This window comes from Palaemon carinicauda, chromosome 36, assembly GCF_036898095.1.
Source record: "Palaemon carinicauda isolate YSFRI2023 chromosome 36, ASM3689809v2, whole genome shotgun sequence".
Lineage (NCBI taxonomy): Eukaryota > Metazoa > Arthropoda > Malacostraca > Decapoda > Palaemonidae > Palaemon > Palaemon carinicauda.
The window spans coordinates 26,068,126-26,080,625 of record NC_090760.1 but is presented as its reverse complement, the minus strand read 5'-3'; positions in this window follow the sequence as shown (position 1 = coordinate 26,080,625).

Here is a 12,500-nt window from a genome sequence, read left to right as displayed (position 1 = left end):
CTCTAAAAATATTAAGCATTCAGTTTTTTCCTCCATGTACCTTAGGGCATTGAGAATTTGTAGCCCAGATTACATTGAGGAGGAGTTCACTAAAATAGAAAAAATTGCTACAGATCTTTGTTATCCTAAATATTTCTTAGAAAAATGTATGAATAAGGCTAAGAAAACATTTTATAGTGTCCAACTAGAGAGAAAGGAAACAATTAATAATATGCTTTGTTTGCCATTTCATGTTTGTTTTTTAGATGTTATACCCCTTTTGAAAAAACTAGATATTGCTGTAGTGTTTAAATATAATTGTACTTTAAAAAACATGTTAATTAAGAATAGTTCTGGAAATGATAATAATGTAATATATAGCATTCCTTGTTCAGAGTGTAACCTATTTTATGTTGGTCAAACATCAAAAAGTATACCAATCAGATTAAAACAACATCAGGTGGCCGTCTCCAGGGGTTCTCTTAATAATGCCTTGGCCTCCCACTGGTTAGGGTCAAGTCACAGAATTGGTTGGTCAAAGACGGAAAAAGTAATCCATGTAAATGACTATTTCCAAAGGAATATTGTTGAATCATTTTTAATCTCCTGTACTCAAGGTAGAAATTTGAATCTAAGCCCAGGTCTGTTTTCCGTTAATCCAGTATTATCCTTTTATCTAAAATCTGACTTCTCCGGAATTATTAAGAAACTGACAGCTGTTGGATCCCCTTCTCCTGTATAAATACGATGTCTTTGTATATGTATTCTCATTGCTGAGTTTGATAATGTCCTGAGTGGATGAAAGTACTAACTCCAATCAAGTCTTTTTCATTTTTCCTTTCGTGGCTATAATACATATATATATATATATATATATATATATATATATATATATATATATATATATATATATATATATATATATATATATATATATATATATATATATATATATATATATATACATATTTATATTTGTATATATATAAATATATATATATATATATATATATATATATATATATATAAATATATATTTATATATATATATATATATATATATATATATATATAAATATATATTATATATATATATATATATATATATATATATATATATATATATATATATTAATATATATTTATATATATATATATATATATATATATATATATATATATATATACACATATATATATATATATATATATATATATATATATATATATATATATATATATAAATATATATACATATATATATATATATATATATATATATATATATATATATATATATATATATATATATACATATATATATATATATATATATATATATATATATATATATATATATATATATATATATATATATACATGATGTATCCAAGTCTGGTCTGGCGAGACACTGGTTTTGTTGCTGGGTGTACATAACATAGATAATCAGTAATGACAACTATGCAAGGATTTATAAATAATATACATTCATTATTTTATACACTTGTGCATTCTTCGTGTGACTGATATAAACAAAAATCTCATTAACTAAATGTAATGCCTTAATTGGTCGATCAAAATGTTCAAACACACAAACTTCATTAACTCAGTTAAAAAAAAAAAAAAAAAAAAAAAAAAAGGGCCCTTTGGACATGGAAAATTACTCAATGGTGGCTTCAATTGCACATAATTACACATGGAATTTATTTCAACTATCAAAACATATTTTTCTAGTTCACTTTCTTCCAGAGGATTCAACAATTTATTTGTATCTGATGCAAAACTAGCTTTTGGAAGATTCCATACCAGTGTTTCATTTTCAATTTAAACTTGGAAAGGGATGTATAATATATAAATCACACATTTGTATACCTTCAATAGGAATCAACACCAATAAATGTTAATTTATTACTTTCACAGTTGATATGGTATAGTACAAAAAAACCTCATCCGCCAAAGGCCTAGTGACTATCAACTATACACCAATCTTGGGTTTCCTTCAAAGTTTTTGGGGAGATTATAGCAGGGCTGAGGATTCCTTTTGGCCACTCAATAATCCATTCACTGACTCTCATGAGAACTTTTCTTGATTTATGCCTCATGAAATATCTTAAATAAATTTTCTAAATCATCTATCTTTGTGGGGATATTTAGTTAACTTGATTAATAATTCTTTCCATCCTTTTATGTTTTCTGCATTCTCATTATTAGTTTCTATTAATGTATTAATTAAATTCCCCATTAGTTTTCCCATTTTTTATTTGTTCCACACGAACAGTTAAACCATGTAAATAGCCTTCTGTGGCTACCCACAAACAAAGTTCTAAATGCACTTCCTATGAAATGCAATAGAGATCTTTCTTTGGTGGGCTGGGCCTCAGGATCTCATTTTTTCCTTGTAAATCGCTCATTATATCGGTAAAAGTGGAATTACTGTGGGTGAGTATACATTCTTGTATCTGTTCATTTAGCTTTTCAAATGCTCTTCACGTTCTAACAGTGATTTTACATTAACCTTTACCAGAGCAAAATCATTTAATACTTCACTCTTTACATGATCTTATAATAAGGCCCCACTTTTCATGTTGGTTACACAAGTGGTACCTGGCACTAAGGATAGGATCAGAAGGAAGCTTTTCAACCACTTCCTATATAGTTTGAAAAGACCATAGATTAGTTTTTACACTCGTTAAATGATTCCAAGGATCATATTTGACTTCTAAACTATGTTCCCGCATTAATATAAATCTGCAATGACCTTCGAATTTGTGAGACGCCTTTTCGTACCATCCTTCTTTTACACTAACCTTCATAAATACGTGTGAACCTACCTTTAGGTATGTCTTTAAACTGGTAACATCGTAGTATTTTTTATTTATCTGTTGCCCTTTCCTAAAGACTGTCTCGTCTGTCTTATAGTTTAGAATGTTCTTCGTAATTTCCAAGTTACATAGTCTTCATAATCGTAAGTGTGCCTAGGAGGTTTTGTGTCACCTAACAAAGGGTTTGGTAGACTTTCCTGATAACCATAAAATAAAAAGTGTGGGGTATCTCCTACCGTCTCATTCACTATGGTAAACTGAATATCCACTAAGGCTAAATGCCAATCTTCTGTGGTTGGACTCACGATCGAGAAAATGCAAGGCCTACGCACGCGCATGTTGTGACGTCATCTGAAGTGGAGCCCACAGAGAAAATGGTGAAAATGTAAGTGAAAATGTAAGGTAAAAGAGAAAACGTACAGGCACCACAGAGTTTCTGGGAGACTTACCTATTTCATGTTCTGCAATCGTTAAATTGCGGGTTCCATTTTGGAAAATTATTCTTGTGGTTTATTTTTGCCATATTTAATAAAGAGATTTAAAGGTTAATCTTTGTGTAGAGGGAAAACAAGTATCCAAATGTACGAATCCATTTACCACAAACAATTATCTATGTTTATGAAGAAATTGATTTGCCAAACTTAAAGGATATGACGTGAATCATCGACAATATGAGGATTACCGGCTGAAGAATAACATGCAACTAGCTGACTGTCATTGCTGTGTACACTTTTTTTTGCTACTGAATACCCCTATATAATATTATATTACTAATTGAAGAATAAACATTGTAGATTATCAACAAAAAACTTGAACACTAAAATTATTTTGGTATTTAGATTACATACCATCTGTAGATTTTTTCAAAGCACTGCAGAAAAAAAAGGGTTTAATTGTTACCACGGAGACAAATCCTTAAAGGATGAGGTAAACTCCACATCCAAAGTGTGCACAGAAATATGCAAATATATGAACCTACCAAGTGATGTTATAGAGTATTTTGTTGAAATGCAGAAGTCATTTCAGATTTTATTTCACTTCACACATTTACATAATTTATTTTCTTACTTTTCTCGGCGAGTTCGATAAATTCCTGTTTAAAACTCGCAAACGAAAATACAGTCTAATAGAGTAAAGGAATAATAAATAAAACAAAAATGTAAAGACAGAAAACTGAATAAAAAGATTTACGAGTAATAAATGTGAAAATAGGAATGAATAAAGAAATTACACCGAGCTTGGAACATAGGCATATGAAAATCACTATAAAAAAATATGTGAAGCTATTCATAGGGAAAATATATAAATATATATATATATATATATATATATATATATATATATATATATATATATATATATATATATATATATATATATATATATATAAATATATATATATATATATATATATATATATATATATATATATATATATATATATATGTATATATATATATATATATATATATATATATATATATATATATATATATATATATATATATATATATATATATATATATATATATATATATACATATATATATATATATATATATATATATATATATATATATATATATATATATATATATATATATATATATATATAAGACTCTTTCACATGTGTTTTTCTGTACCCAGACATTGCACAATGGGACGGCATAATTATTTTAGTTAGCCATAAATATTTTAAAAGAAAACAGAGACACGTTCCCGACTCGAGCCACACCTGGACTGAAGCCGGAATTTCAACGAACCCTCGGCCAGGTACTTCAAGTGACGCCACTGCGCAAAAGACCTAATTACTGGTCAGCTGTTGAGTAGACCTTGTATTTTCTCGATCTTGGTAGGACTAATGATAGTTCGCAGAACATACAGAATCTTCTTATTCGATCTTTCTATTATCCCATTGGAACTAGGATTATCAGGGGTTATCTTACTTTTCTTAATTAAAAAAAAAAAAATAAAGTTTCTTTATAACTTCACTGGTAAATTTGAGTGCATTATCCAAAAAAAAAATGCCTGTGGACACGAATGTCTAGTGATTATCCTGGTCATTAAGGCATCTGCTACCACTATGGCAGTCGTATCTAACAAGAAAATATTTTAAGCATCGAGTTAGATACTCTATGAAGACCAGTAAATATTTATTTCATCTCAAGGTTTTTGGAAAGGGTCTCATATGATGCATTTGAAGTATCTCATAGGGATTTAAATTGAAACGATAGTTTTTTAAAGGAGTTCTGACATTAACATGGCCTTTATGTTTATTACAAGTAGAACACCTGAATCAAAAAGGTGTTAGTGGTGGAAATCCTTTCAGTATCCTCCTGTGCTCTAGATAATCCATCTGCTAAGTTATTAAGCCTACCTGGAATGTATCTAAATTCTAGATAAACTTTCTCTCTCGGTGGTATTGTAATTCCGTTAAACTGCATTTAAGACCCTACTTGCATAATACATTACCCTTATTCTGGCTTTAGCTTACTGAAACAAAACTCCTATTCTTGTATTGGAAACATCACTTGCTAAATTAAACTCCTTACTAGAGTCTGGATAAACTAAGATAGGATCACTAATTAATTTCTCCTTCATAGCTTGAAAAGCCTCTTTTTTGTTCTATTTTCCATTCAAACTCTACATCCTTCTTCAATGATTCTGTCAATGGATTGGCTATAGTAGAAAAATTTCTGATAAATGGTCTATAGTATCTTATCATCCTTAAGAATCTTGTTATACCCTTCAAGTTTTGTGTAGCAGGATATTCCACAATAACCTTTATTTTCCCTTCTTGCATGTGCAATCCATCAGCACTGATTACATGTCCTAAATATTCTAAGGATTTCCTCAAGAACTGACATTTCTAGATCTTTATCTTTAATCCTGCTATTCTTAGTCGTTCTAAAATGATTTCCAAAATGGCTCTCTATATCCTTGCTAAATATAATGACATCATCTAAATAAACTGACACATTCTTGATTCTCATAAGATCTGTAACATTAATCTGACAAGTTAATGGAGCTGGTGTATGTCAAAACAGCATTACTTGAAATTCTAAGTGTTCTTTATGATTACTGAAAGCAGTTAATGGCATAGATTCTTCCTCTACTGGTACTTGCCAATATCCGCTTAGTATATCTAAGGATGAAAATATTTTTTCTCCTCCCAATTGAACCAAAACCTCCTTTATCACTGGCATAGACATTCTATCAGGAACTGTGTTCGCATTCAACTTACGATAATCAATAACTAATCTGGAACTTCCATCTTCCTTTGGAATTAACAAAATAAGAGAATTATAAGGAGACTTAAATGGTATGATCACTTCTTCTTCCTTCATTTCTTCTATCATTTTATCTGCGATGGGACGTTTGCTGATAGGTAGTTTATGATTAGGTATGAAAAAAGTTTTGGCACCATCATCTAGAATTATATAGTGTCTTAATTCTTTCCTACCTAACCTATCCCCTGAAATAGCTATTTCCTGCCTATATTTATTTAGTATTCCTATTAATCTATATCTGTAATCTGGAAAATCTGTGTTATCTATAACATTATTTATTCCTTCATTTGTGCTTCCCATGGTGAACTTTTATTCTTGTAAAAAATTTAGTACCTGCTAACTGAAGAAGTCTTTTATCAGAGTAATTCATGACATAAGCAGTACAGGTTGTTCCTTTCATTTGAACTTACGAATTGTCCATCCTCATAAATTCTGGCTATGTTTTTGGGCTTAATATCACATCATTATTGGTGTCTGTGCGGGTTGATGAGTATACTCCAGTAAAAGTATTAGGCAGTAGTACTACTTCTCTAGCTAAATTAAAACTTATTTTTTTATCATCTGTTGTGCTGATCGGACTTATATCCCCAGTTTGCAATTTAATATGAAAATATGAATCTACCTTAACTTCATCTTTTGCTCTGTTTCACTTAAGTTACTTATCTAATGGGAGCTTAATTTTCCTAACGGCAATACCTCTTGGAATTCCTCTCTATTTATTCTAAAAGATTCTCTATTGACATTTTCTTCCGTAATATCTATCCTATCATCACAATGAGTAAATTCACCTTCTTCTATTTATCCAGTTTCCAAATTCTCTTCTTTATCCTTGCCTTTTTAATTCGCAATTATTTCCATTTCCCCTTTTTTATTCAGAGTTTGTTTCAACTACAAACACGGTCTTCTGAAAACTGGCCAGATTTGTAGTAGACTTGTCATCGATAAGTTGAAAACATATTTCCTGACTATTTCTCTTTATATTCAACCTTCTGTCCTTACAATTAAAATGGACTCCATATGTTGCATTGTTTCAAAGGAAATCAAAGCTCTAGAGGGATATGATACTTCATGGAAAACTAAAAACGGCACTTAGCATTTCTTTTCAAATAATTCAGTGTTTAAGTCTACAGTTCCTACATTGTTAATCTGGTTGCCGGTATTCCCTTACCTACAGTAATGTGTCCTCACTCCTTATAGCGGAAGTAGGAATATCTAAATAATCAGTCAAAATATTGAGTCCGATAATGTTGACCGTACTACCTGAATTCAACAAATTGCGGCATTCTTTACCTTTTATCTTGGCATTTTTTTTTTAGCTGTACCTGCTGTCGGAAGAATGAATATGTTGCTTGCAACGTGAATGAAGCTCCGATACCTACAACATACTTCCTATCTATTGCTTCCCTATTCTCCGTACTCTCTTCATGGTGTTCTAGTTATTTTCTGGTACCCTATTTTACTTCTATACCATTTGTAGAATTGGAATTATCCTTTGCTTGTACATGAGGGGTATTTCGACTGGTGCTTTCAGTGGGCTTATCATTTTTCTTAACCTGGTACCAGCATTCTTGTTCTGTGTAACCCCTTTGACAATACTTATCTTATCTATTCTTTGATCTACCTCCCTTATGATGATTCCCTTAGATTTATATGTTTCATTATAATTTTCTTTGTTTTGATCACTTTCTCTATACGTATTTGTCTTATAGGAGGGCTTGTTATTCTGATAATATCTAGCGTAATTCCTATTATCACTGTGGCCAAAGATGAGGGTTAAAAATCTGGCAACTTTACAAAGGGAATCCTAGACCTTTGATATATAAATCCCCTTTTTCATATACAATGAGTTTCCCGTAACTATAATTTCTTTTTTTCTGTTTTCAACAAAGTTCACAAATAAGTTGATCGAAAGGCATTATTCCCCTCGTAGTTCTAACCTTTGCTAATATGTGCACCTCGATGAGTTAATTGTGATCTGTAGCTTTTAAGACCTTATTTTATAGACGTTTTTCGATGATACATTTGTTCTTTTTAAAAATAGACAGTATCCCACTTAGCTTTAGAATACATGAACTCATTTCACCCAAATGTTATGTTAACGCTAGACCTAAAACATGATAATTTTTTAATTTTAGACATTTCAATTTCCTGTTGTGATGGATAGATTAATATGACGGTTATAAATGTTTTATCGGACTCCAATTAAAATTGTTTAGTCATTATCTATATGAATATGAAGCTAACTCTTGTAAAACACTACTTTTTAGAGCTTTTAATCCATATGTCCCACGGGGAAATTGAATATCTAAATTCATATTTTGTCAGTAATTGCTTTCCATCTAACTTGTTTGAAAAGGTTACCAAACACTATTTTAATAAGGGTTTGTCTTTTTCTCTGAAAGCCAAAGTACATTACTCAATGTTCCTAAGATGCAAATGTATGTGTCGTTACTATTTAAATCGTATAAAATTTCAAATGTTCACTTATGAGAGCTTTTTCTGATTTGCATCCTTTTGTTAATTTCAAGCTTGTTAGTACATGCTCTTGCGTAGCGAAATGTACTCCTTTTGGCTTTACCGACAGAAACTAGAAACTATTACTTTTTTAAGTATTTAGGACATACGGAACTCAAAACCAGCTGTTTCCAATTTTTCGGACTCCTGTTACTGACCAAATCTAAGATAGCTGACAAGTGTCATGACATTATATCAAACACGTCTTATCTAAGTACATGTAATATTCTATTTCATTTTGTCTTGTATGATTTTTATTTTCCATTATGAAGAAGTAAATTAAAAAATTATGTAAGTAGATAAATCTTTACTAAATAACATATATTTCTTGAAATTTCAAGTATAACTACATTAAAAACCGTAATTTTAATCGGAAATTCTCCGTAAAATATAAACTGAAATTATGTAAGTAGATAATGTTTGCATGATTCAAAATGGTGTTCACCAAATACCGTATATTTCTTGAAATTTTAAGTATAACTACACTGTTAAGAAAAAACGTAATTTTAATCAGAAATTCTCCGTAAAATGTATACTGTTCTCTGCCGTATTTCAGTAAAATACAGGGGACCGTAATTTCTACCACTCTTAATGTCGCTATAACCGTATTTGTAACGGCAAATGCCTGGTATCATTTATTCCTGGAATTTAACAATTTTTTTTTTTTTTTTTTTTTTTTTTTTTTTTTTTTTTTTTTTTTTTTTTTTTACACTAAAAGAGGATGTTGCACTGAATGTGCTGAGCGACAAAGGAGGATAAAGGGAGAAATTGAATCATCATAGGTACGACAGGGGCTACAGAGGCTTCAAAAAAGACCGCAGGAAGCAAGGTTGAGATGGTAAGGACATATGATGAGGTGGGATGAGGAGTATATTGGCTGCATGGTGATAGAGATTGAGGTTCCTCGAAGGCGACGGAGGTGAACACCAAATAAGAGGTGAAAGAACTGTGTCAGGGAGGATAAAAAGGAAAATAATGTAAATGAAAACATTGTATATAAGATATTGAGCTGCGAGTGCTCACCAAAAAGATCGACCCTATATAAATCGGCTGATAATGCTGTAAAAACACACACACACCTACACACAAAAAAAAAAAAAAAAAAAAAAAAAAAATGTGGTGAAAGGGCAGTTTCACATTTTGTTCATGACAGACTGAATGGTGAGTAATATATGTGGGGGAAAATGTCTCATATCATATATAAAACTTGGAGCGATGTTTGCAAAAAAGTAAAACTGAAAACCTGTTCTAAAGAAATTAACCTAAAAGTCTCCAATTATTTTGTTCATGCATCTCCTCCTCATTTCTATAAGTCACCAAGAGAATTGGTTTTGGAGGAAGTTACTGGAGACTGTGAGTTCGCAGATATTAATAGCACACTGGTGAAGGCTGATGCTTCTCTTCACCTAGGATTTTGCACTTGAAACAACAATACCGTGATATTCCGGGACTCAAATTGTATTCAGAAGAGACCGAATCCATCTTTTAATAGCATGCCCAGAAGGCTAATACACAAGGTTACAAGGAGCTTGCAGAATCTCATATATATGATTGAATTTAACTCAGCCACATACAGAGAGCCATACATTGCATTATTATTATTATTATTATTATTATTATTATTATTATTATTATTATTATTATTATTATTATTATTATTTTTATTATTATTATTATTATTATTATTATTATTATTATTATTATTATTATTATTATCTTTTTTATTATTATTATTTTCTAAGCTACAACCCAACTTGGAAAAGCAGAATGTTATAATCCCAAGAGCTCCAACAAGGAAAATAGCCCGGTGAGGAAAGGAAATAAGGAAATACATAAACTACAAGAGAAGTGATAAGCAATTAAAATAAAATGCATTAAGAACAGTAACAACATTAAAATAACTCTTATATATAAACTATACACATTTTAGAGCAGGGGGAAGATAAATAAGATAGAAAAGTGTACCCGAGTATATCCCCAAGCAAGACAACTCTACCCCAAGGGAGTGGAAGACCATGATACACAGACTATGGCACTACTCAAGCCTAGAGAACAATGATTTGGTTTTGGAGTGTCTTTCTCTTATAGGAGCTACGTACCTTAGATATTCTCTTCTACCTTTACCAAGAGGAAAGTAGCCACTGAACAATTACAGTGCAGTAGTTAACCCCTTAAGTGAAGAAGAATTTTTTGGTAATCTCAGTGTTGTCGAGTGTATGAGAACAGAAGGGAATGTGGAAAGTATAGGCCAGACTATTCGGTGTATGTGTATCCCAACGGGTGGCTGGTGATTATTCTCCAGAGAATCCGCTAAAGAATTATACTAGACAGCTACGTACATTTAGCAAAACCTGAAATATGAGTTGCAAAAGTACGTGACAATTTTTGGATAAAGGACTACAGTACATATCTCAATAGCAAGGACACAAAAATGCAATTAATTCATTATTTGGCACAAAATACAATAAAGAATTGCAGCATTTCTTTGACCATTCATACACACATATGCGTTCTATCTTTTAGTTCATCTATGATACAAATTTAACTTAGGAATAAGTAGACACGTTATTAATACTCAATGCTACAGTAATAAGGGGCGTTAATACCCCACATATCTACTGCTCAGACAGTGAAGTATTAGCTCTTGCCTTACAAAGATTTCTGCGTTTGAGCAGAGAGGCCATCGTGATAATGGAAACTGTTGACATTAGAAGGCAGGTGAAGCTTAATGGCATTAATGATACTGACAGTTCAAACAAGATTGCAGCACCGCCTGGCTGTCATGCTAATAGTGGGTGTGATACCACAGACCACATATTTGGAGAAGGACAACTAACCTGCTTCAATGCATTTATGAATGCCAATGGCACAATAATCAAGACATTGACAAAGCTAGGTGGTAGTCCAAAGCGTTCACAGGGTGTTTTACAATGGTGTGAATCTTCCATGTGTCAGCTATTCGACTCAAATCTTATTTCAGGTAAGGAACATAGGTGGTACATGTTTTGCACATTGAATGTGAAAGAAGCTGTGGACAAACTGCCACTTACTCAGGGTACTATTATTTACCTTATTAACAGGGATCATTTACAGGATAATAGTTGGATGCAAGACATTGTAGCTCTTCCAACAATTTTAGATCTAACCAAATATGAATGGACTAGAGAGATGATGGTACATATACTCCCTACTTGTCACAAAAGGCACCAGCTCCTGTAGCTGTTCCGGAGCTTGTTAGATGTAGCTGCTCTGCGAGTAAATGTAATGGTCATTATAGCTGAAAGATTAAAATTCTTCTCTTCTCAGAACTGTGCAAATGTGAAGCGAATGATAAAGAAAACTATCTCAGTGTGATAATTTTTGACAATAAATGCCATGTGGAACTGAATCCAGAAGGAAAAGTAAGTAACGAATATGAAGTATAATCAAATTTTAAAGTTTTTTTTTTTTTAATAATCATTTCCAAGAAAAAGGATTATTCCTAGGTAAAATATGAACGTAGTAATTCATACTTTGAACTATCTATTTCATTCAACTTTATTATGTTTGGCAGATTATACCATGCTATATATAATCACGGGTGTATTTTCCAGGTTTCAAACTATGGATATATTTATCTACAATCAATGATTTAATTACGACAAAAACGTTTGTATTTTTGTGATAACCAAACTAAGGTCAATCAAATAACATTTTGCCAAGGTACTATTGACAGGTTTGACATTTATTATTTATTTATTTCATGTTGTGTGAGAGTCAATCCTGATATATTCTTTATAGACATATTAATAACACAGTTTAAAACATTTAACATTTAGCTTTGAAATATGAAACAATCAAGCTTCAAAAAAGGGGAACAATGCTGATATTACGTTTTGCTTTACTCCCAACTATC